This window comes from Zalophus californianus, chromosome X, assembly GCF_009762305.2.
Source record: "Zalophus californianus isolate mZalCal1 chromosome X, mZalCal1.pri.v2, whole genome shotgun sequence".
In the NCBI taxonomy this organism is placed as follows: domain Eukaryota; kingdom Metazoa; phylum Chordata; class Mammalia; order Carnivora; family Otariidae; genus Zalophus; species Zalophus californianus.
This window is the reverse complement of record NC_045612.1, coordinates 65,847,038-65,870,248: the sequence shown is the minus strand read 5'-3', so window position 1 is coordinate 65,870,248 and position 23,211 is coordinate 65,847,038. Positions and strand designations below refer to the sequence as shown.

The 23,211-nt window shown below is 37.2% G+C and overlaps 1 pseudogene; it reads left to right on the top strand.

Moving 5' to 3' along the window:
• The first annotated feature begins 20,485 nt into the window (after positions 1-20,485).
• On the top strand, positions 20,486-21,146 carry LOC113930425 (annotated as a pseudogene).
• The last annotated feature ends 2,065 nt before the right edge of the window (positions 21,147-23,211 follow it).

The following is a 23,211-nucleotide window of genomic DNA, read 5'->3' as shown; positions in this document are numbered from 1 at the left end:
AAAGTAGTCATAAAGAGAGAATATCTAAAGCAGCAAGAGAAAATAAAGCAGCTACATACAAGGGAAACCCCATAAGTCTAACAATAAATTTTTAACAGAAACTTTGCAGGCCAGAGGGAGTGGCATGATATATTCAAAGTGCTGAAATGGGAAAATCTACAGCCAAGAATACTCTATCCAGCAAGGCTGTCATCAGAATAGAAGGATAGATAAAGAGTTTCCCAGACAAACAAAAGCTAAAGGAGTTCATGACCACTAAACCAGTCCTACAAAAAACGTTAAAGGGGAATATTTGAGTGAGAAAGGAAGACCATGAGTAAGAGTAAAAAGATAGGAAGGACAAAAACAGTAATAATAAGTATATCTAAAAATCAGTCAAGGTACTCACAAAACGAAAGTATGTAAATTGTAACACCATATACCAAAAACATGGGGAAGAGAAGAGTAAGAATGGGTTACAATTTAAGTAATCATCAACATAATATAGACTGCTATGTGTAGAAGATGTTATATACAAATGTAATGTTAACCACAAATCAAAAACTAGTAATAGATGTACAAAAAATAAAGAGAAAGGAACCCAAGTATATCACAAACCATGAAAGAGAACAAGAGAAGAAAGGAACAGAGGATAACTACAAAAACAACCACAGACAAGTAACAAAATGTCAATAAATACATACTTATGAATAATTACTTTGAATGTAAGACACCTGCAGATTGAAAGTGAAGGGATGGAGAAACACCTATCATGCAAATGGATGTCAAAAGAAAACCAGGGTAGCAATACTTATAACAGACAAAATTGACTTTGAAACAAAGACTGTAACAAGAGACAAAGAAAGATACATATAATAATAAAGGGGACAACCCAACAAGAAGATATAACAATTGTAAATATTTATGCACCCACATAAAAGCACCCAAGTACATAACACAGTTAGCAACAAGCATAAAGGAACTAATTGATGATAATACAATAGTAGTAGGGGTCTTTAACACCCCACTTACATCAATGAATAGATCATCCAAACAGAAAATCAACAAGGAAACAGTGACTTTGAATGATGCACTAGACCATATGGATTTAACAGATATATTCAGAACAGTCAATCCTAAAAAGAGAAGAATACACATTCTTTTAAAGTGCAATGGGACATTTTCCAGAATAGACCATATATAGGCCATAAAACAAGTCTCACATATTCAAAAAGATTTAAAGCATTCCATGCATCTTTTCTGACCACAACACAATGAAACTAGAAATCACAATGAAACTAGAAACTAGAAACTAGAAATCAACAAGAACAAATTTGGAAGGAGCACAAATTCATGGAGATTAAATAACATGGTACTAAACAATGAATGGGTCAATCAAGAAATTAAAGAAAAGATTTAAAAATTGCGTGGAGAAAAATGAAAATGGAAACACTAATGTCCAAAATCTCTGGGATGCAGCAAAAGCTGTTCTAAAAGGGAAGTCTATAGCAATGCAGGCCTACCTCAAGAAGAAAGAAAAATCTCAAATAAACAAACTAACCTTACACCTAAAGGAGCTAGAAAAAGAACAACAAACAAAACCTAAAACAAGCAGAAGGAAGGAAATAATAAAGATTAGAGCAGAAATAAGTGATACAGAAACTAAAGAACAAAGATTTAAAGAAGAGTTAATACCTATTCTTCTCAAACTATTCCAAAAAATAGAAAAGGAAAGAAAACTTTCAAATTTATTCTGAGACCAGCATTACTCTGATACTAAAACCAGATAAATACACCACAAAAAGAAAATAACTATAAGCCCATATGCCTGATGAACATGGATGCAAAAATTCTCAACAGAATACTAGCAAACTAAATCCAATAATACATTGAAAAAATCATTCACCACAATCAAGTGGGATTTATTCCTGGGCTTCAAATGTGGTTCAATATTTGCAAATCTATCAATATGATACATCACATCAATAAGAGAAAAGATAAGAACCATATGATCATTTCAATAGATGCAGGAAAAGCATTTGGCAAAGTACAATATCCATTCATAATAAAAACCCTCAATAAAGTAGGTTTAGATGGAACATACCTCAACATAATAAAGGCCATCTATGAAAAACCCACAGCTAACTTTATCCTTAATGGGAAATACTGAGAGATTTTCCACTATGGTCATGAACAACACAAGGATGTCCACTTTCAGCATTTTTATTCAAATATTTTATTTTTATTGGAAATCCTAACCACAGCAATGAGACCACAAAAAGAAATAAAAGGCATTCCCATTGGTAAAGAAGAATTAAAACTCACTATTTGCAGAGGGCAAGATACTATATATAGGAAATTTGATAGTCTCCACCAAAAATCTTCTAGAACTGATAAATAAATTCAGTAAAGGTGCCAAATACAAAATCAATGTACAGAAATCTGTTGCATTTCTACACTCTAAAGAAAGAGAAATGAAGAAAATAATCCAGTTTACAATTGCACCAAAAATAGTAAGATGCCCAGGAATAAACCTATCCAAAGAGTTGAAAAATCTGTACTCTGAAAACTATAAAACACTGTTGCAGGAAATTGAAGACAACACAAAGAAAGGAAAGACATTCCATACTCATGGATTAGAGGAACAAATTGTTAAAATTCTATACCACCCAAAGAAATCTACACATTTAATGCAATCCCTATCAAAATACCAACAGCATTTTACACAACTAGAACAAACAATTCTAAATCTGAATGGAGGGCGCCTGGGTGACTCAGTCGTTAAGCATCTGCCTTCAGCTCAGGTCATGATCCCAGGGTCCTGGGATCGAGTCCCGCATTGGGCTCCCTGCTCCGTAGGAAGCCTGCTTCTCCCTCTCCCCCTGCTTCTGTTTCCTCTCTGGCTGTCTCTCTCTCTGTCAAATAAATAAATAAAATCTTAAAAAATTTTTTTTTAAATTTGAATGGAACTACAAAAGACCCTGAATAGCCAAAACAATTTTGAGAAAGAAAAGAAAAGCTGGAGCTCCAGACTTCTAGTTATATTAAAAAGCTATAGTAAAAAAAAGAAAAAGCTATAGTAATCAAAACAGTATGGTACTGGCACAAAAACAGATACATAGATCAATAGAATAGAATAAACAACCCAGAAATAAACCCACAATTATATGGTCAATTAATTGTCAACAAAATATGAAAGATTATCCAATTGGGAATAAAAAGTCTCTTCAATAAATGGTGCTGGGAAAACTGGACAGCAACCGTAAAAGAATGAAACTGGAACACTTTATGATACCATACACAGAAATAAATTCAAAATGTATTAAAGACATAAGTGTGAGACCTGAAGCCATAAAAATCCTAGAACAGAAAACAAGCAGTAACTTTGACATCACCTAGCAACTTTTTTTTTTTAAGATATGTCCTCTGAGGCAAGGGAAACAGAAGCAAAAATAAACTATTGGGACTACATAAAAATAAAATGCTTCCGCACAGTGAAGGAGAAATCAACAAGACTAAAAGGCTACCTACAGAATGAGAGAAGATATTTGCAAATGACATACCCAAAAAGTGTTAGTATCCAAAATATATAAAAAAACTGATACAACTCAACACTAAAAATCCAAATAATTCAATTAAAATGGGCAGAAGACATGAACAGACAATTCTCTAAAGAAGATATAAAGATGGCCAACAGACACATGAAAAGATGTTCATTATCACTTAACATCAGGGAAATGCAAATCAAAAGTACAATGAGATATTACCTCACACTTGTCAGAATGGCTAAAATCAACAGCACAGATACAACAGGTGTTGGCAAGGATGTGGAGAAAAAGGAACCCTCTTGCCCTGTTGGTTGGACTGCAAACTGGTGAAGCCACTGTGGAAAACAGTATGGCGTTTCCTTAAAAAGCGAAAAATAGAACTATCATGTGATCCAGCAATGATACTACTGGACATTTACCCCAAAATGCAAAATCACTAATTCAAAGGGGTACATGCACCCCCATGTTTATAACAACATTATTTACAGTAGCCAAGATATGGAAGCTGCCCAGTTGTCCACTGATAGATGAATGGATAGAGAAAAGTAGGTATATATATTATATATGCCTATATAATATATAATACATAATGGAATACTATTCAGCCATAAAAAAGAATGAAATCTTGCCATTTGCAGCAACATGGATGGAGCTAGAAAATATAATGCTAACTGGCATAAGTTAGTCAGAAAAGAACAAATACCATATGATTTCATTCATATGTGGAGTTTAAGAAACAAAACAAATGAGCAATGAGGAAAAAGTAGGGAGAGATAATGAGATGAACCAAGAAACAGACTCTTAACTATAGACAACAAGCTGATGGTTACCAGAGGGGAGGTGGGTAGGGGGATAGGTTAAATGGGGAATGAGTATTAAGAAGTGCACTTGTCATGATGAGTACCGGGTGATGTATGGAATTTTTGAGTCACTATATTGTACACATGAAACTATTATAACACTGTCTATTAACTAACTGGAATTAAACTAAAAACTTAAAAAAAGCCCACAGGAGTAAAGGAGCAGGGTTTGAGACAGGGAAGAAAGAAATGCCAGTATTAGGGAACATTATTGAAGTAATTTATGGACACAATGGGGACTTGATTATGCCAGGATATCACAAAAGTATAGAGAAAGTCTTTCAGGATTGACACCTGAAGGAAAGGAGGCTAAACCATTCACCCACTAGCTCTCCCATTAGTTGATGATTGCCCAGTGGCATTAGTTTTTTAAAACTCCTTGAGTATTTGATTTAGTGGGCTCTGAGGTCTTAGCGAAAGCCCTAAAACGGATAATGAGAAGACACTCTGTATGCTTGAGTTGGAACACTGCCTGCATGACTGGAGTCTGAACTCACAAAAAGTGTTCACTGTCTCTGACTGAAATCTCAAGTGGGGCCATGTAATGTCAGAGACTAAGTTCTGCCACTATTTCCATGGTCGCTTACTTATGGACCAGCTTATGTCACCTCTTCTCAAAAGCCTTCTATGATCACCCAACCTAATTAGATGCTCCCAACCTTTCCTGCCTAGGAGTTCTCTTCTTTTCTTTCCTTTCACTTATTATCATTTATAATTACCTACTTATTTGTCTTACTATTTCATGTCCATCTCTTCTACTAGAAAGAGCCTCAAACACTCTGGAACATAGTAGGCAGTTAATAAATATTTGCTGAATGAATGAATGGATAAATGGATACATGTAGGATCTGAGGTGTGGTATCCTATTGTTTATTTAGCTTTGCAAGCATTTTTTCTAATATGCCAATTCTCACTCCCATTACCCAAAAAGCAGGCAAGCAAGCAGGTAAACAAACAAACAAAATGGCTGGAATATTTGTTCATCTGCTTATCTAGCAACCAACCTTGAGCTAAGATCAAATAAGTTAAGAAGTTGTTTGCTTGAGGCCATTGTGGGGAAACTGGAAACACATTGGAGTGTCCCAGAACTAGGACTGGATTGAATTATTGAAATATAATGATAGTAACTACCATTTACTGAGTACTTACTATGTGCCAGTCACTGACTTAGTTCTTTATATGCATCACCTCATTTGTCAGAACAGGTCTAGAGGCTTTATTTCTCTTTTACAGATAATGATCTGAAGAGTTAGGAAAATTGAGTAGCTTGTTCAAAACATACAGTAAGAGGGCAACTGGGAATGAATGCCAGTTACTATTATTATTATTTATTATGTTTTTCCCAACTTTTTCTTTCAGTGTTATTGAGATATATTTCATATACCATAACATTCATTCATTTAAAATACACAGTTCAGTGGATTTTTGTATATTCAGAGAATGCAACCATAACCATTATCTTATTTAGAATATTTTCAAAACCCCTAAAAGAAATTCCATAGTCATTAGCAGTCATTCATGTCTAGTATCTGGTTAACCTGCCCCACTCCAACCACTAGTCTGTTTTATTTCTCTATGAATTGCCTATTTTAGACAATTATCATCAATAGAATAATACCATTTGTGGTCTTTTGTGACTGACTTCTTTCACATACCGTAATGTTTCCACAGTTTATCCATGTTGTAGCATGTATCGATACGTCATTCCTTTTTATAGCTGAATAATTTTCCACTGTATGGATTTTGTTATTCATTCATTAACTGATGGGAATTGGGGTTGTTTCCATTTTTTGCTATTATAAATAATGCTGTCATGAACATTTGTGCACAGTTATGGTGTGGGTGCATATTTTTGATTTTCTGGGACTATGTCTAGGAGTGGAATTGTTGGGTCACATGCTAACTCTGTGTTTAACTTTCTGAGGACCTGCCAAACTGTTTTCCAAAGTGGCTACCCCATTTTTTCATTCCCATTATTAGTGTTGTCTTTTCATTTTCTTGATGGTATTTTTTAAAACACAGAAATTTTTAATGTTGATGCAACTCATTTCTCTCTCTCTCTCTCTTTTGTGAGTCACATTACAAAATGTGTCACACATTTTGGTGTCACATTACAAAAATCATTGCTTAACCCATGATCACAAAGAATTACTCCTATATTTTCCTCTAAATGTTATAGGTGTCAATCTTAAATAAAACAAGTGATAATGTAATTAAACAGTGATGAGTTTATTTGGGAATAGGAGGAGAATTGCAGTTTGGGACAAGGAAACTATGGTGAGCCAAGATAAGTCCAAAGAGAAAAAGGGGAGGCTAGCTTTTATTAGGTTCTCTGAGGAAACTGGAGATTGTTTTGAATATAAGTTTATTGGAGGAGAGTGAGAATTCAAGGTTGTGGCAGTTTCTTACTGGTGGGCAGTTTGTTGTTACTGAGGAACGTGGAAAATTTTCTTCTTCCTCCTAGTCATGTAAATTGAGATGAGTGGTATGTCTGTGAGAGCTCACTCTTTATGACTTCCTAACTCCATTTTAAATGAAATAAAGGTTTCCTTTATTCATTTTCACATAGGTTGGCTCATGTATTTAGATCTTTGATTTATTTTCAAGTTAATTTTGTGGATGGTGTGAAATGTGAAATAGGGGCCCAGCTTCATTCCTTCTTAAGTGGACAACCAGTTGTCCCAGTATTATTTGTTGAAAAGACTATTCTTTTCCCCATTTAAGGTGTTCCTGTTGAAAATCAATTGGCCATGGATATGAGGACATATTTCTGGACTGTCAATTCAATTTCATTGACCTATGCATCTAACCTTGTGCTGGTACTACACTGTCTTGATTACTATAGCTTTTTAGTAAGTTTTTTTTTCTGCTTATCCCATGATTTATTTACGGTGGAATATTAATAAAATTATTAAGCATGATGAATGAATTTTCAGCAGCAGGATTACAGAAAAAAATAAATAGTGGCACTAAAGATAAAATAAATTTGACATTTCAATCAGTCCAAAGATTTTTACTGAACAGCAAATTAAGCAATTTTATGTTTATCTGGTGCAGCATTAAAATTGTTTTATGATGCAAACTACATTTAATATATGTTCTCTATCTTCCCAAACTAGAGCTAAAACCCTTTGAGGATAGAGGCCATGTATCATGTTTAATTTTTTATTGTTATGTTAATCACCATACATTACATGATTAGTTTTTGATGTAGTGTTCCATGATTCATTATTTGCGTATAACACCCAGTGCTCCATGCAGAATGTGCCCTCTTTAATACCCATCACCAGGCTAATGCAACCCCCCAGCCCTTTCCCCTCTAGAACCCTCAGTTTGTTTTACAGAGTCCATCGTCTCTCATGGTTCATGTTCCCCTCCAATTACCCCCCCTTCATTCTTCCCCTCCTGCTATCTTCTTCTTCTTCTTCTTCTTCTTCTTCTTCTTCTTCTTCTTCTTCTTCTTCTTCTTCTTCTTCTTCTTCTTCTTCTTCTTCTTCATCTTCTTCTTCTAACATATAGTGGATTATTTGCTTCAGAGGTACAGATCTGTGATTCAACAGTTTTGTACAATTCACAGTGCTCACCATAGCACATACCCTCCCCAATGTCTATCACCCAGCTGCCCTATCCCTCCCACTGCCCACCACTCCAGCAACCCTCAGTTTGTTTCCTGAGATTAAGAATTCCTCATATCAGTGAGGTCATATGATACGTGTCTTTCTCTGATTGACTTATTTTGCTCAGCATAACACTCTCCAATTCCATCCACGTCATTGCAAATGGCAAGATCTTATTCCTTTTGATGGCTGCATAATATTCGATTGTATATCTATATACCACTTCATCTGTCGATGGACATCTTGGCTCTTTCCACACTTTGGCTATTGTGGACATTGCTGCTATAAACATCGGGGTGAACGTACCCCTTTGGATCCCTACATTTGTATCTTTGGGGTAAATACCCAGTAGTGCAATTGCTGGATCATACGGTAGCCCTATTTTCAACTGTTTGAGGAACCTCCATACTGTTTTCCAGAGTGGCTGCACCAGCTTACATTCCCACCAACAGTGTAGGAGAGTTCCCCTTTCTCCACATCACTGCCAACATCTGTTATTTCCTGAGTTGTTAATTTTAGCCATTCTGACTGGTGTGAGGTGGTATCTCATTGAGGTTTTGATTTGGATTTCCCTGATGCTGAGCGATGTTGAGCACTTTTTCATGTGTCTGTTGGCCGTTTTGATGTCTGCTTTGGCAAAATGTCTGTTCATGTCTTCTGCCCATTTCTTGATTGGATCATTTGTTCTTTGGGTGTTGAGTTTAAGAAGTTCTTTATAGATTTTGGATACTAGCCCTTTATCTGATCTGTCATTTGCAAATATCTTCTCCTATTCTGTCAGTTGTCTTTTGGTTTTGTGAACTGTTTCTTTTGCTGTGCAAAAGCTTTTTATCTTGATGAGGTCCCAATAGTTCATTTTTACCCTTGCTTCCCTTGCCATTGGCGATGTTTCTAGGAAGAAGTTGCTGCGGCTGAGGTCGAAGAGGTTGCTGCCTGTGTTCTCCTTCAGGATGTTGATGGACTCCTGTCTCACATTTAGGTCTTTCAACCATTTGGAGTCTATTTTTGTGTGTGGTGTAAGGAAATGGTCCAGTTTCATTCTTCTGCATGTGGTTGTCCAATTTTCCCAACACCATTTGTTGAAGAGACTGTCTTTTTTCCATTGGACATTCTTTCTTGCTTTGTCAAAGATTAGTTGTCCATAGAGTTGAGGGTCCATTTCTGGGCTCTCTATTCTGTTCCATTGATCTATGTGTCTGTTTTTGTCCCAGGACCATACTGTCTTGATGATGACAGCTTTGTAATAGAGCTTGAAATCCCGAATTGTGATGTTGCCAGCTTTGCTTTTCCTTTTCAACATTCCTCTGGCTATTTGAGGTCTTTTCTGATTCCATACAAATTTTATGATTATTTGTTCCATTTCTTTGAAAAACGTGGATGGTATTTTGATGGGGATTGCATTAAATGTGTAGATTGCTCTAGGTAGTGTTGACATCTTCAAATATTTGTTCTTCCAATCCATGAGCATGGAACATTTTTCCATTTCTTTGTGTCTTCCTCAATTTCTTTCATGAGTATTTTATAGTTTTCTGAATACAGATTCTTTGCCTCTTTGGTTAGATTTATTGCTAGGGATCTTATGGTTTTGGGTGCAATTGTAAATGGGATCTACTCCTTAATTTCTCTTTCTTCTGTCTTGTTGGTGTATAGGAATGCCACTGATTTCTGTGCATTGATTTTATATCCTGCCACTTTACTGAATTCCTGTATGAATTCTAGCAGTTTTGGGGTGGAGTGTTTTAGGTTTTCCACATACAGTATCATATCATCTGCAAAGAGTGAGAGTTTGACTTCTTCTTTGCCAATTCGGATGCCTTTTATTTCTTTTTGTTGTTTGATTACTGTGGCTGGGACTTCTAATACTATGTTAAATAGCAGTGGTGATAGAGGACATCCCTGCCGTGTTCCTGACCTTAGGGGGAAAGCTCCCAGTTTTTCCCAATTGAGAATGATATTCGCTGTGGGTTTTTCATTGATGGCTTTTATGATACTGAGTTATGTACCCTCTATCCCTATACTCTGAAGAGTTTTGATCAAGAAAGGATGCTGTACTTTGTCAAATGCTTTTTCTGCATCTATTGAGAGGATCATATGGTTCTTGTTCTTTCTTTTATTAATGTATCACATTGATCGATTTGCGGATGTTGAACCAACCTTGCAGCCCAGGGATAAAACCCACTTGTTCATGGTGAATAATCCTTTTAAGGAACTGTTGGATCCTACTGGCTTGTATTTTGGTGAGAATTTTTGCATCTATGTTCATCAAGGATATTGGTCTGTAAGTCTCCTTTTTGATGGTGTGTTTGTCTGGTTTTGGGACCAAGGTAGTGGTGACCTCATTAAACGAGTTTGGAAGTTTTCCTTCCATTTCTATTTTTTGGAACAGTTTTAGGAGATTAGGTATTAATTCTTCTTTAAATGTTTGGCTTTCCCCGAGGAAGCCATCTGGTCCTGGCCTTTTGTTTGTTGGGAGATTTTTGATGATTGCTTCAATTTCCTTAGGGGTTATAGGTCTGTCTAGTTTTCTATTTCTTCCTGGTTCAGTTTTGGTAGTTGATACATCTCTAGGAATGCATCCATTTCTTCCAGGTTATCTAATTTGCTGGCATATAGTTGCTCATAGTATGTTCTTATAATTGTTTGTATTTCTTTGGTGTTGGTTGTGATCTCTCCTCTTTCATTCATGATTTTATTTATTTAGGTCCTTTCTCTTTTCTTTTTGATAAGTCTGGCCAGGGGTTTATCAATCTTGTTAATTCTTTCAAAGAACCAACTCCTAGTTTCGTTGATCTGTTTTACTGTTCTTTTGGTTTCTAGTTCATTGATTTCTGCTCTGATCTTTATGATTTCTCTTCTCCTGCTGGGTTTAGGCTTTATTTGCTGTTCTTTCTCCAACTCCTTTAGGTGTAGGGTTAGGCTGTGTATTTGAGATCTTTCTTGTTTCTTGAGAAAGGCTTGTATTGCTATATACTTTCCTCTTAGGACTGCCTTTGCTGCATCCCAAAGATTTTGAATAGTTGTGTTTTCATTTTCATTGGTTTCCATGAATTTTTTAAATTCTTCTTTAATTTCCTGGTTGACCCATTCATTCTTTAGTAGCATGCTCTTTAGCCTCCATGTATTTGAGTTCTTTCTGACTTTCCTCTTGTGATTGAGTTCTAGTTTCAAAGCATTGTGGTCCGAAAATATGCAGGGAATAGTCACAATCTTTTGGTACCTGTTGAGACCTGATTCGTAACCTTGGATGTGATCTATTCTGGAGAATGTTCCATGGACACTAGAGAAGAATGTGTATTCTGTTGCTTTGGGATGGAATGTTCTGAATTTATCTGTGAAGTCCATTTGGTCCAGTGTGTCATTGAAAGTCTTTATTTCCTTTTTGATCTTTTGCTTAGATGATCTGTCCATTTCAGTCAGGGGGGTGTTAAAGTCCCCCACTATTATTGTATTTTTGTCAATGTGTTTCTTTGCTTTTGTTATTAATTGCCTTATATAATTGGCTGCTCCCATGTTAGGGGCATAGATAATTACAAGTGTTAGATCTTCTTGTTGGATAGACCCTTTAAGTAGGATATAGTGTCCTTCCTCATCTCTTATTACAGTCTTTGGTTTAAAATCTAATTTGTCTGATATAAGGATTTCCACTCCAGCTTTCTTTTGATGTCCATTAGCATGGTAAATGGTTTTCCACTCTTTCACTTTCAATCTGGGGGTGTCTTTCGGTCTAAAATGAGTCTCTTGTAGACAACATATTGATGGGTCTTGTTTTTTTTATCCAATCTGATAGCCTGTGTCTTTTGATTGGGGCATTCAGCCTATTTACATTCAGGCTAACTATTGAAAGATATGAATTTAGTCCCATTGTATTGCCTGTAAGGTAACTCTTACTGTATATTGTCTGTGTTCTTTTCTGGTCGATGTTGCTTTTAGGCTCTCTCTTTGCTTAGAGGACCCCTTTTAATATTTCTTGTAGGGCTGGTTTTGTCTTTGCAAATTCCTTTAGTTTTTGTTTGTCCTGGAAGCTTTTTATCTCTCCTTCTATTTTCCATGACAGCCTAGCTGGATATAGTATTCTTGGCTGCATATTTTTCTCATTTAGTGCTCTGAATATATCATGCCAGTCCTTTCTGACCTGCCTGGTCTCTATGGATAGGTCTGTTGCCATTCTAATGTTTCTACCATTTTAGGTTACAGATCTCTTCTCCTAAGCTGCTTTCAGGATTTTCTTTGTCTCTGCAACTCGTAGGTTTTACTACTGGATGTTGGGGTGTTGACGTATTTTTATTGATTTTGAGAGGGTTTCTCTTTGCCTCCTGGATTGTTGCCTGTTTCCTTCCCCACATTAGGGAAGTTCTCTGCTATAATTTGCTCCAATATACCTTCTGCCCCCCTCTCTCTTTCTTCTTCTGGGATCCCAATTATTCTAATGGTGTTTCATCTTATGGTACCACTTATCTCTCGAATTCTGCCCTCATGATCCAGTAGTTGTTTATCTCTCTTTTTCTCAGCGTCTTTATTTTCCATCATCTGGTCTTCTATATTGCTAATTCTCTCTTCTGCCTCATTTATCCTAGCAGTCAGAGCCTTTATTTTTTATTGCACCTCATTAATGGCCTTTTTGATTTCGACTTGGTTAGATTTTAGTTCTTTTATTTCTCCAGAAAGTGTTTCTCTAATAACTTCCATGATTTTTTCAAGCCCAGCTAGTATCTTTTAAATCGTCATTCTGAACTCTTGTTCTGACATCATCCCAATGTCCGTATTGATTAGGTCCCTGGCAGTCGGTACTGCCTCTTGTTGTTTTTGTTGAGGTGGTTTATTCCTTCTTGTCATTTTGTCCAGAGGAGAATAGATGAATGAGACAACAAACTGCTAACAGGGTAACAATGTCTCCAGAAAATATACACTAACCAAATCAGAAAAGACCTGAAGCTGGGGGAAAAGAAAGGGAAAGAGAGAAAAAAGAAAAAGAAAAAAAAAAGAAAAAGATAAAAACAAAACACAAAAAACAGAATATGATGAAATACGATCAGGCTGGTGCATACGTCATTGCCACACACTATATTTGGGGCACATTTTGGTCTGTTAGAAGAAAGTTCCTCCCAAAATCTTCAAGAAAGATAAACTTATATATGTACAAAAATAATGGCTAGTACGATGAAGGGATGGAATATGATTGTAAAGATGAAAATTAGAAAGGATTTTATAAAAGGAATTGATAAGAAGTTGGTTGAAAAAAGAAAGAAGAAGATTTAAAAAAAAGAAAATAAAAAGGGAGAGAACGTGATCAGGCAGGAGACTAGAACAAAGCCATACACTAGAGATTTAGGGTATATTTTGATCTGTTCGAAGAAAGTGTATCTCAAAATTTTAAGAGTACAACATATATATATATATATATATATATATATATATATATATATATATATATATATATATACCAAAAATAAGGGTAACTACTATGAAGGGATAGAATATGGCTCTAAAATGAAAAATAAAAAACATTTTTTTTTAAAAAGGGATGTTGGTTGAAAAAGGGAAAAAGCAAATTTCAAAAAAAAAAGAAAAGACTGTTAAAAAAATTAACTTTGAAAGACTAAAGAATCATGGGAAAAAACCATGAATTCTATGTGCAGTATTCCCCTAGCCCTGGGGTTCTGCCGTTCTCATTGATCGGTAAACTTGGTCTTGGTGGGCTGTTCTTGCTGATCTTCTGGGGGAGGGGCCTGTTGCCATGGTTCCCAAATGTCTTTGCCAGAGGTGGAATTGCCCCACCCTTGCCGGGTCCAGGCAAAGTAATCTGCTCAGGTTTGCTCTCGGGAGCTTTTTTCCCTGCAAGCTTTCCATACAGCTTTGGAGGACGAGAGTGAAAATGGTGGCCTCCCAATCTCTGCCCTGGAGGAGCCGAGAACTTGGAGCCCCACTCCTCAGTGAGCCCCAGAGAAAAGCAGTCAGTCACCCCCATCTCCCTGGTCTCCGGCTGCACTTGGTGCTCACTCGGCCCATGACTGAGCTTTTCTATCTCTGGCACCCGACCCAGTGCGGAGTCTCCAAACCCAGCAGATCCCTGAGGTGTGCCTCCGCGCCATTCCTTCCGGGGGAGGAAGGGGAGTCTACCCGGATCTGCACTAGTTGGGTCCCTGCTGGAGGAGCAGTGGCCAGACTGTGCCGCGGATCACAGTTTATGGCAACCCCGAGCTGAGAGCCTACTTCTGGGCTCTGTCTCTGCAGCCTGCTTCCCCGGTCCCATCCCTGGGAGCTCTGCCAAACTCAGGCACCTCCAATCTTTCTGTGACCCCGAGGGTCCTGAGACCTTACTGTCCCAGAGAGGGTTCCACCCCCGCTTAGCCACTGGACTGACTTCCCTCAGCGGAGCCGACTTCTAAAAGTTCCGATTTTGTGCTCTGCTGCTCTATCACTTGCCAGAAGGAGCCGATGGAGGCCCCCTCCCCCACTGTCTATCCTCCCGAATATCGCCTTGGAGTCACTTCTCCGCATGTCCCACCTTCCAGAAAGTGGTCGCTTTTCTGTTTAGAGTTGTTGCTCTTCTTTTCTTTGATCTCCTATTGAGTTTGTAGGTGTTCAGAATGGTTTGATCACTTTCCAGCTGAATTCCTGGGACCAGACAAAATCCAGGTCTCCTACACCTCCGCCATCTTGCTCCCCACACCATTCAGCCATGTATCATGTTTTTGCAGTCTTTACATCTAGGATATTACCATATGTATGATAGGTACTTGCTAAATGTCTATTGATAAAAAATATGAACTTACTGATGTATACAGTTTTCAAACAAACGTATATATCAAGAAATATATGAAAGAAAGGCAAAAACTTTATTTTGATTAGTTGTTCACCTAGAAAATGGATGATTATTTAATTAGAAGCAAGTTGGTATTCTAGGAATTGGGTTCTCATGTAGTTTAGGTTCCAAAATTAGTATGTAGTAAAAATTAATCTGGAAAATCTCTAAAACTGAATATAAAATTTAACATAACTGATTGAGTACATAATATATAAAAAATTCTTATACACACAAAATTTTCCAAAGGGAGGCATGAAAGAAAAGTTTTTGCAGATGTCTGGGCAGTCAGATTTATCTGTCTTGAAGATATATATCAAATTTCCAATTGAATGGAGGCTAGGAAGAGACATTCAAGGGATTTCTACTCCCCATTAAAGTTTTAATGTATACTCCATTCTGCCATAATATTAAACTTTTATAGCTTTATACATATTACTATGAGAATTTAATGTAATAATGAATCACTTTTTCTGTATCTTCTATAGGCAAGGGTCAAATAAGTCAGGGGACTCCACTGCCCTTTGTTTTATAATTATGTTTTTATACGATATGAAGTGAAACTGGAAATACATGACCATTCTCTCACTCAATTAAATAGTTTCAGAGTTGCTGTAGTTCCATGCTTTAGTCATTCTGGTATAGAACTGGAGCAGAGAGGTTTTGATCCAGTAAAGAAGTGTTTGATGAGGGCTTTCCAGTTGGTTGCTGCTCTCAGATCACAAAATACTACAGTGTAACAGTAAAACCAAGATATTTATGTCTGAAATTTAATCTCAGTTTGCTCTGGGTTTTAGGAGGACTATTATCAACCATTTTAATATGGTCACAAAATGCACTAATCCATGCTTTACATAAGCTCCCTTGTAGTTTTGAAATCAGGAATTGTGAGTCCTTCAACTTTGTTCTCCTTTTTCAAGATTATTTTGGCTACTCTGGGCCTCTTAAATTTCCACATAAATTTCATGATCAGCTTATCAATTTCTGCAGAAAAAAATCTGTTTTTTTTTTAAATAGAAACTATGTTGAAACTATAAATCGATTTGGGGAGTTTTCCATCTTAACAATGTTAAGTTGCATGATCCATGTATGTGGGATGACTTTTTATTCATTAGGTCTTCCTTAATTTCTTTCAACAATGTTATGTTGTTTTTAATGTACAAGTCTTGCATTTGTTTTGTTAAATTTACTTCTGGATATTTTATTTTTTCCTGCTGCTGCAAGTGAAATTGTTTCCTTAATTTCATTTTAGAAATTTTCATGGCTAGTGTATAAAAATGCAAATTAATTTTTTAGATTGATCTTGTATCTTCCAACCTTGTGAACTCATTTATTTCTACTATTTTTATTGGATTCCTTAGGAATTTTTAAATATAAGATCATGTTATTTGCAAATAGTAGAAATAGTTTCACTTCTTCCTTTCCAATATTGATGCCTTTATTTCTTTTTCTTGCCTAATTTTCCTGTTTAGAATCTCCAGTAAAATGTTGAATAGAGGAGACATCTTGTATTTTGCCTGGTGTTAAAGAGAAAACATTTAGTCTTCCATCATTAAGTATGATGTTAGCTGTGAATATTTCATAGATGCTTTTTATCAAGTTGAAGGACTTCCCCTGTATTTTTGAGTTTGTTGAATGTTTTATCATGAAGAGGTGTTACCGTTTTTTTTTTTTTAGATTTTATTTATTTATTTGACAGAGAGAGACACAGCGAGAGAGGGAACACAAGCAGGGGGAGAGGGAGAGAGAGAAGCAGGCTTCCCGCCAAGCAGGGAGCCAGGTGTGGGGCTCGATCCCAGGACCCTGGGATCATGACCTGAGCCAAAGTGAGATGCTTAACGACTGAGCCACCCAGGTGCCCCGAAGAGGTGTTATACTTTGTCAAATGTTTTTTTCTTTATCTATTGAGATGATTATGTAATTTTTGTCCTTTTTTTCTATTAATATCGTATATTATACTGATTGATTTTCAGATTTTAAAACATTCCTGCTTCTTGGGATAAATCCTAAATGGTCACAGTATATAATCATTTTTATATGTTGTTGGATTAGTTTTGCTGGTATTTTGTTGAGGATTTTTGCATTTATATTGAAAAGGGATCTTGGTCTGTAGTTTTCTTGTGATGTCTTTGTGTAGTTTGTGTATAAGTGTAATATTGGCCTTATAAAATAAGTTGGAAAGTGTTCTATCCTCTATAATTTTTTGGGAGATTTTGTGAAGAATTGGTGTTCTTCTTTAAATGTTTGGCATAATTAACCAGTGACTCTATCTGGTACTTGGTTTTACTTTGTGAAAAGGTTTTTTGATTACCAATTCAGTCTCTTAACCTGTTATGGATATATTCAGACATTTTATTTCTTCTTGAGTCTCTTTTTTTAAGATTTTATTTATTTATTTGACAGAGAGAGATACAGTGAGAGAGGGAACACAAGCAGGGGGAGTGGGAGAGGGAGAAGCAGGCTTCCTGCTAAGCAGAGATCCCAATGCGGGGCTCGATCCCAGGATCCTAGGATCATGACCTGAGTTGAAGGCAGACGCTTAACGACTGAGCCACCCAGGCACCCGGAGTCTGTTTCAATAGTTTCTTTTTCTAGGAATTTGTCTGTATCATCTATATTTCCTAACAGTTGGCACACATTTTTATAGTATTTTTTAAAGATTTTATTTATTTATTTGAGATAGAGAATGAGATAGAGCATGAGAGGAGGGAGGGTCAGAGGGAGAAGCAGATGCCCCGCTGAGCAGGGAGCCCGACGCGAGACTTGATCCCGGGACTCCAGGATCATGACCCGAGCCGAAGGCAGTCGCTCAACCAACTGAGCCACCCAGGCGCCCTATAGTATTTTTATAATTCTTTTTATTTATGTAAGGTTGATAGTAATGCCCCATCTTTCATCCAGAGTTTAGTAATTTGAATCTTCTCTTTCTCTTTTCTTATTCAGTCTGGTAATGTTGAATGAAATTGATGAGAGGAGACATCTTGTATTTTGCCTGATGTTGGAGAGAAAACATTTAGTCTTCCATCATTAAGTATGATGTTAGCTGTGAATATTTCATAGATGTTTTTTATCAAGTTGAAGAACTTCCCCTGTATTTTTGAGATTACCAATTTTGTTGATCTTTTAAAAGACTTAGCTTTTGGATTTGTTGAATTTCTTATTGTTTTTCTGTTCTCTGTTTCATTAATTTCTGCTCTAATTGTTATTATTTTCTTCCTTTTGCCTGCTTTGAGTTTAATTTGTGTTCCTTTATCTTTAGTTTCTTAAGGTAAAAGTAGAAAGTTGGGTTATTAATTTGAGATCTGTCTTCTTTTTAAATATAGGTCTTCACAACCAGAAATTTCCTTCTGAGGATTGGTTTTGCTGCATACCATAAGTTTTGTTATGTCTTCCTTTTCATTCATCTCAAAGTATTTTCTAATTCCCCTTGTGATTTTTTTTCCCTCTGGCTGGTTATTTGAGAGCGTGTTGTTTAATTTCCACATATTTGTGATTTTTCCCAATTTTCTTTTGTTATTGATTCTAATTTTATTCTATTATGGTTGGAAAAGATACTTTGTAGAGTTTTAATCATTTTAAATTTATTGATGGTTATTGTATGGCCTACCATATAGTCTATTCTAAAGAATGCTCTATGTTCACTTGAAAAATATTTTTTTTTCTGTAGTTGGATGCAGTGTTCTGGATGCCTGTTATGTCTAGTTGGTTTATAGTCTCACGTGGTATTTTTTCTAAAGATTCTATTTATTTATTTGAGAGAGAAACAAAGACAGCACAAGCAGTGGGGAGGGGCAGAGGGAGAGGGACGAGCAGACTCCTTGCTGAGCAGGGAGCCCAATATAAGTCAGACACTTAACAAACTGAGCCACCCAGGTGCCCCTTGTGTGGCATTTTTTTAATTGCAGTTTTTAAAAATGTTTCTCTTTTACTTGAAAAACCAATAAACAAGTTGTTAAAACTTAAGAAAGGCAGGAAACTACTAACCAAACCAGCATATAAAATAAAAATGAAAAAAAAATTCAACTTGTAGTCATATATCAAAATACTTTATCCTTTTAAATTTAGTTCCTGTGGAAAACACTTTTTACTTCTTTAGTTGATTAATTAATTATATTTGGTGGACATAGTTAAATTGACACCATATACATTTAATGAAACTTAAAGGAAAAATATGTTAAACTGGAAAACAGAAGACATGTACTCTAGATTTGGTTCTGTCATTAACTTGCCATATGGCCTCCATAGAGAATCTGACCTCTCTACTGGTCTCTATCTGTAACTATGGAATATTCCAGCTCCACTTTTCTTTAAATATGTCAGAAAAAGCATGGGGTTTGAGAGAAAGACTTGTGTTTGTCTTAGAATTTCACCAATTTCTCCTAAGTGACCTTCATCTCAGTAAAACGTGGTTAGTGGATTTATAAAATGGGCAGAATAATATATACCTTGCCAAACATTTGTTTGGATTAAATGAGATTTTATAGGTAAAGGAGCTAGCACAGAGTGTGGCCAATAACAGGTACTAACTAAGTGTTAGTTCCTTTTTCTCTTCTTTATGAGGAATCAATAAAAAGACTCAGTGGTAGTAGTAGTACTAATGATGGTTGCTATGCAGTGTCCATGTCTACACTCATTTAAATGATAAGCAACCTGAGATCTTTCACATCGGATAAGGAGGAAAAACATTCTCACATAATTCTGCTAAGTTTTAGAGGCTGCTAAGTTTTAGACAGCTATGAGTTAATAATGGAAATTTCCTGGAAGAAAAATATGAAAGAAAATATTAAGTTTATGTCCCTTTTAATCTATTCTTTGTGCAAAAGCTTTATCTCTTTGGAGAGTTAGGCAGCTTTTAGAGCAATAATAACACTCTAACTTATATCTGGGCTTGCCATTTTGATTTTCATTGTCTCATTTGATTCTAACTCAGTGTCTGACATATAATAGGAATTTAACAAATGTCTATCGAATAACTAAATTATTATTTGCAATATTTTACAAAGGTAAGCAGCATAGATATCACCATCATAATTTTTCCTATTAAGAAACAGCTTCAGAGGAGAGGCCATTTAACTTACCCCAGGTCACAGGGCAAGTTAAAAACTAAATCTGAAATCTAAGTATCCTGACTACTCCTGTGCTCCTCATTTTACCTCACCATGTGGCTTGATTAAAGCTTCTTAGCTCTTGCCTCTCTATCCATTCTTCATCTGTAAAATAATGTCTTTATTGTTTTAAAAAGGTTTTAACAAAGTTATTAAATTAGTATATAAGGAGCATTTATGATCTAATTTTCTTCCCTTAAGGAAAGACAATGCGGAGAAAGGCTTCTCACTGCAAGTTACTGACGGTTAATTATCTGTGAGTGTTTTGTTGTTTAGGTTTCTGACAGGCAAGCAAAAGACAGAGAGCCTAGAAAGAGAGTATACCTGGAGAGAAGATGGAGAGTATTGAAAAGCTGCCGGGACCACCAATTTCCAATACCATCATGGTATTTTCTATGCCAGAAATAGTATTTTCTGCATTTTACTTTAGCATAATTCTTTAAAAAGTATTGGAACAGGTGCTGGGGGAAGATGTAGCAGCCTCTTCTTCAAGCCACCCCTTTGCCTCCAGACTTCTCTGGGGCCAGCAGCCACCTGACAAGGTGCATTTGGGCCACGAGTTCAGCCGACTACCATGGGCTCTGTGTCAGATCAGCAGTTTGCAGGTGGCTGCTCCAAGGCGCCTGAGGAGGCACCTGATGCTGCCCGGCAGTAGAGGAGCCACAGCTGCTACAGGGTTCCCATTTCTGTAAGTGGTTAAATGTGTGCATGGGGTTCAGCTTCCTGTCCATGACAACACACACTGGGGTCATGCTTAACCCTCTGTCCATGTCTGTGCACCAGACCAAGCTGCACATGGAGGGCTTCCAGAGCCTGAAGGAGGGTGAAGAAGTGGACTTTAACTTTAAGAATTCTGGTAAGTGCCTGGAAGCTATCTGAGCTACTGGCCCTGCTGGGGTGTTCTGTACTGGGAGTGAGAGGTGACCCAAAGGGAAGAACATGCAGAAGCACAGATCAAAGGGAGACAGGTACTATAACTGTGGAGGTCTAGACCACCATACCAAGGAGTGCAAGCTGCCACCCCAGCCCAAGACGTGCCACTTCTGCCAGGGCATCAGCCATATGGTGGCCTTGTGTCCACTTAAGGCCCAGCAGGCCTCCAGCTCACAGGAAAGCCAGTCTACTTTTGGGAAGAGGAAGAAGAGGAGATCCATAGCCCTGCCGTGCTCCCAGAGGCCCAGAATTGGGCTGCAGTGGGTGGGGGCTATCATCATTTTGTGATCAGGAAGTTTTGAGGAGCAGGCATCAATCACAGAGTGGAGAAAAGTGGGGACAGAGTCGGGGGAGGGCAGCTGGCACTGCCATGTATCTCAGGCTGGAATCCACAGCATTACCCTCTCTTCCCTCTTGGTAGGGTAGGGGGGAAGGGGGGAGGCAAATGAACTCCAACCATGCTCTATCCAAACACACGTGAAGGTTTTGGGGAAAAACCCCTCCTTGTGTGCTATATCTGAGTCTCTGCTCCCAGAATCTCCAGCTTTTGAAAGTGACCTGGATAGGGAAGTTGTTTTCCTTTCAAAAAAAGATATAAATAATAATTGTTCCTATGCCAGAGGGTAAAGATTAAGCATGAGACCAAATTGACGGACCCAACTCACGAATCATTACATTCTGTGGGAGGGAATCTCTCAGGGGTAAGGCAGAGTTTCCCCACATTTTGCTTCATAACCCACTCTTAGGGTGCTGAGAACTGTGCCTAGCAACAGGTTGTGACAGAAGGCAAAGGGGTTGTTGGGGGACAGTTGCAGACCTGCTGCTGTTAAGCTTACTCCCACCCCGTTCTGGGCCGATAGAATTTTATTTGATCCCTTTGATAACTGCACCTTGGGATCCACTTTCTCTAGGATGCCAAGTGCACTAGCTGCATGTGAATGATGTATACTGTGCATTTTAACTTTTTTTCATAATATAAATATTCAGGTTTTGTAATTTTGTGTATTTTAATTTTAAGGCCCTCAATCCTGTGCTATGTTCTTAGGTACATGAGCAATCTCAGGGATAAATTGACAGCAATTCCAGGTGTGCATAGCAGGGACACTTTTTTTTTTATCACCAGGGAGACAACTATTTGGAGTACATAGACTATTGATTTACTCATTTTAGCTAAAGAGCTGGCTTTTTAAAAAATTTTATTATGTTATATTAGTCACCATAAAATACAGCATTAGTTTTTGATGTAGTGATCCATGATTCATTGTTTTCATATAACACCCAGTGCTCCATGCAGTATGTGCCCTCTTTAATACCCATCACCGGGCTAACCCATTCCCCACCCCCCCATCCCTCTAAAACCCTCAGTTTGTTTCTCAGAGTCCATAGTCTATCATGGTTCATTTCACCCTCCGATTTCCGCCCCCCTTCATTTTTCCCTGACTTCTCCTAATGTCCTCCATGCTATTCCTTATGTTCCACAAATAAGTGAAACTATATGATAATTGTCTTTCTCTGCTTGACTTATTTCACTTAGCATAATCTCCTCCAGTCCCATCCACGTTGATGTAAAAGTTGGGTATTCATTTTTTCTGATGGCTGAGTAATATTCCATTGTATATATGGACCACATCTTCTTTATCCATTCATCTGTTGAAGGGCATGTCGGCTCTTTCCACAGTTTGGCTATTGCAGACATTGCTGCTATGAACTTTGGGGTGCATATGGCCCTTCTTTTCACTACATATGTGTCTTTGGGGTAAATACTCAGTAATGCAATTGTTGGGTCATAGGGTAGCTCTATTTTAATTTTTTGAGGAACATCCACACTGTTTTCCAAAGTGGCTGTATCAACTTGCATTCCCACCAACATTGTAAGAGGGTTCCCCTTTCTCCACAACGTCTCCAACATTTGTTGTTTCTTGCTTTGTCAAATTTTGTCATTCTAACCGGTGTCAGGTGGTATCTAAATGTGGTTTTGACTTTAATTTCCCTGATGGCTAATGATGATGAACATTTTTTCATGTGTCTGTTAGCCATTTGTATGTCTTCTTTGGAGAAGTGTCTGTCCATGTCTTCTGCCCATTTTTTGACTTGATTATTTGTTTTTTGGTTGTTGAGTTTGAGAAGTTCTTTATAGATCTTGGATATCAGCGCTTTGTCTGTAGTGTCATTTGCAAATATCTTCTCTCATTCTGTGGGTTGCCTCTTTGTTTTGTTGACTGTTTCCTTTGCTGTGCAAAAGCTTTTTATCTTGATGGAGTCCCAAAAGTTCATTTTTGCTTTTGTTTCACTAGCCTTTGGAGGTGTATCCTGAAAGAAGTTGCTGTGACTGATGTCAAAGAAGTTATTGCCTATGTTCTCCTCTAG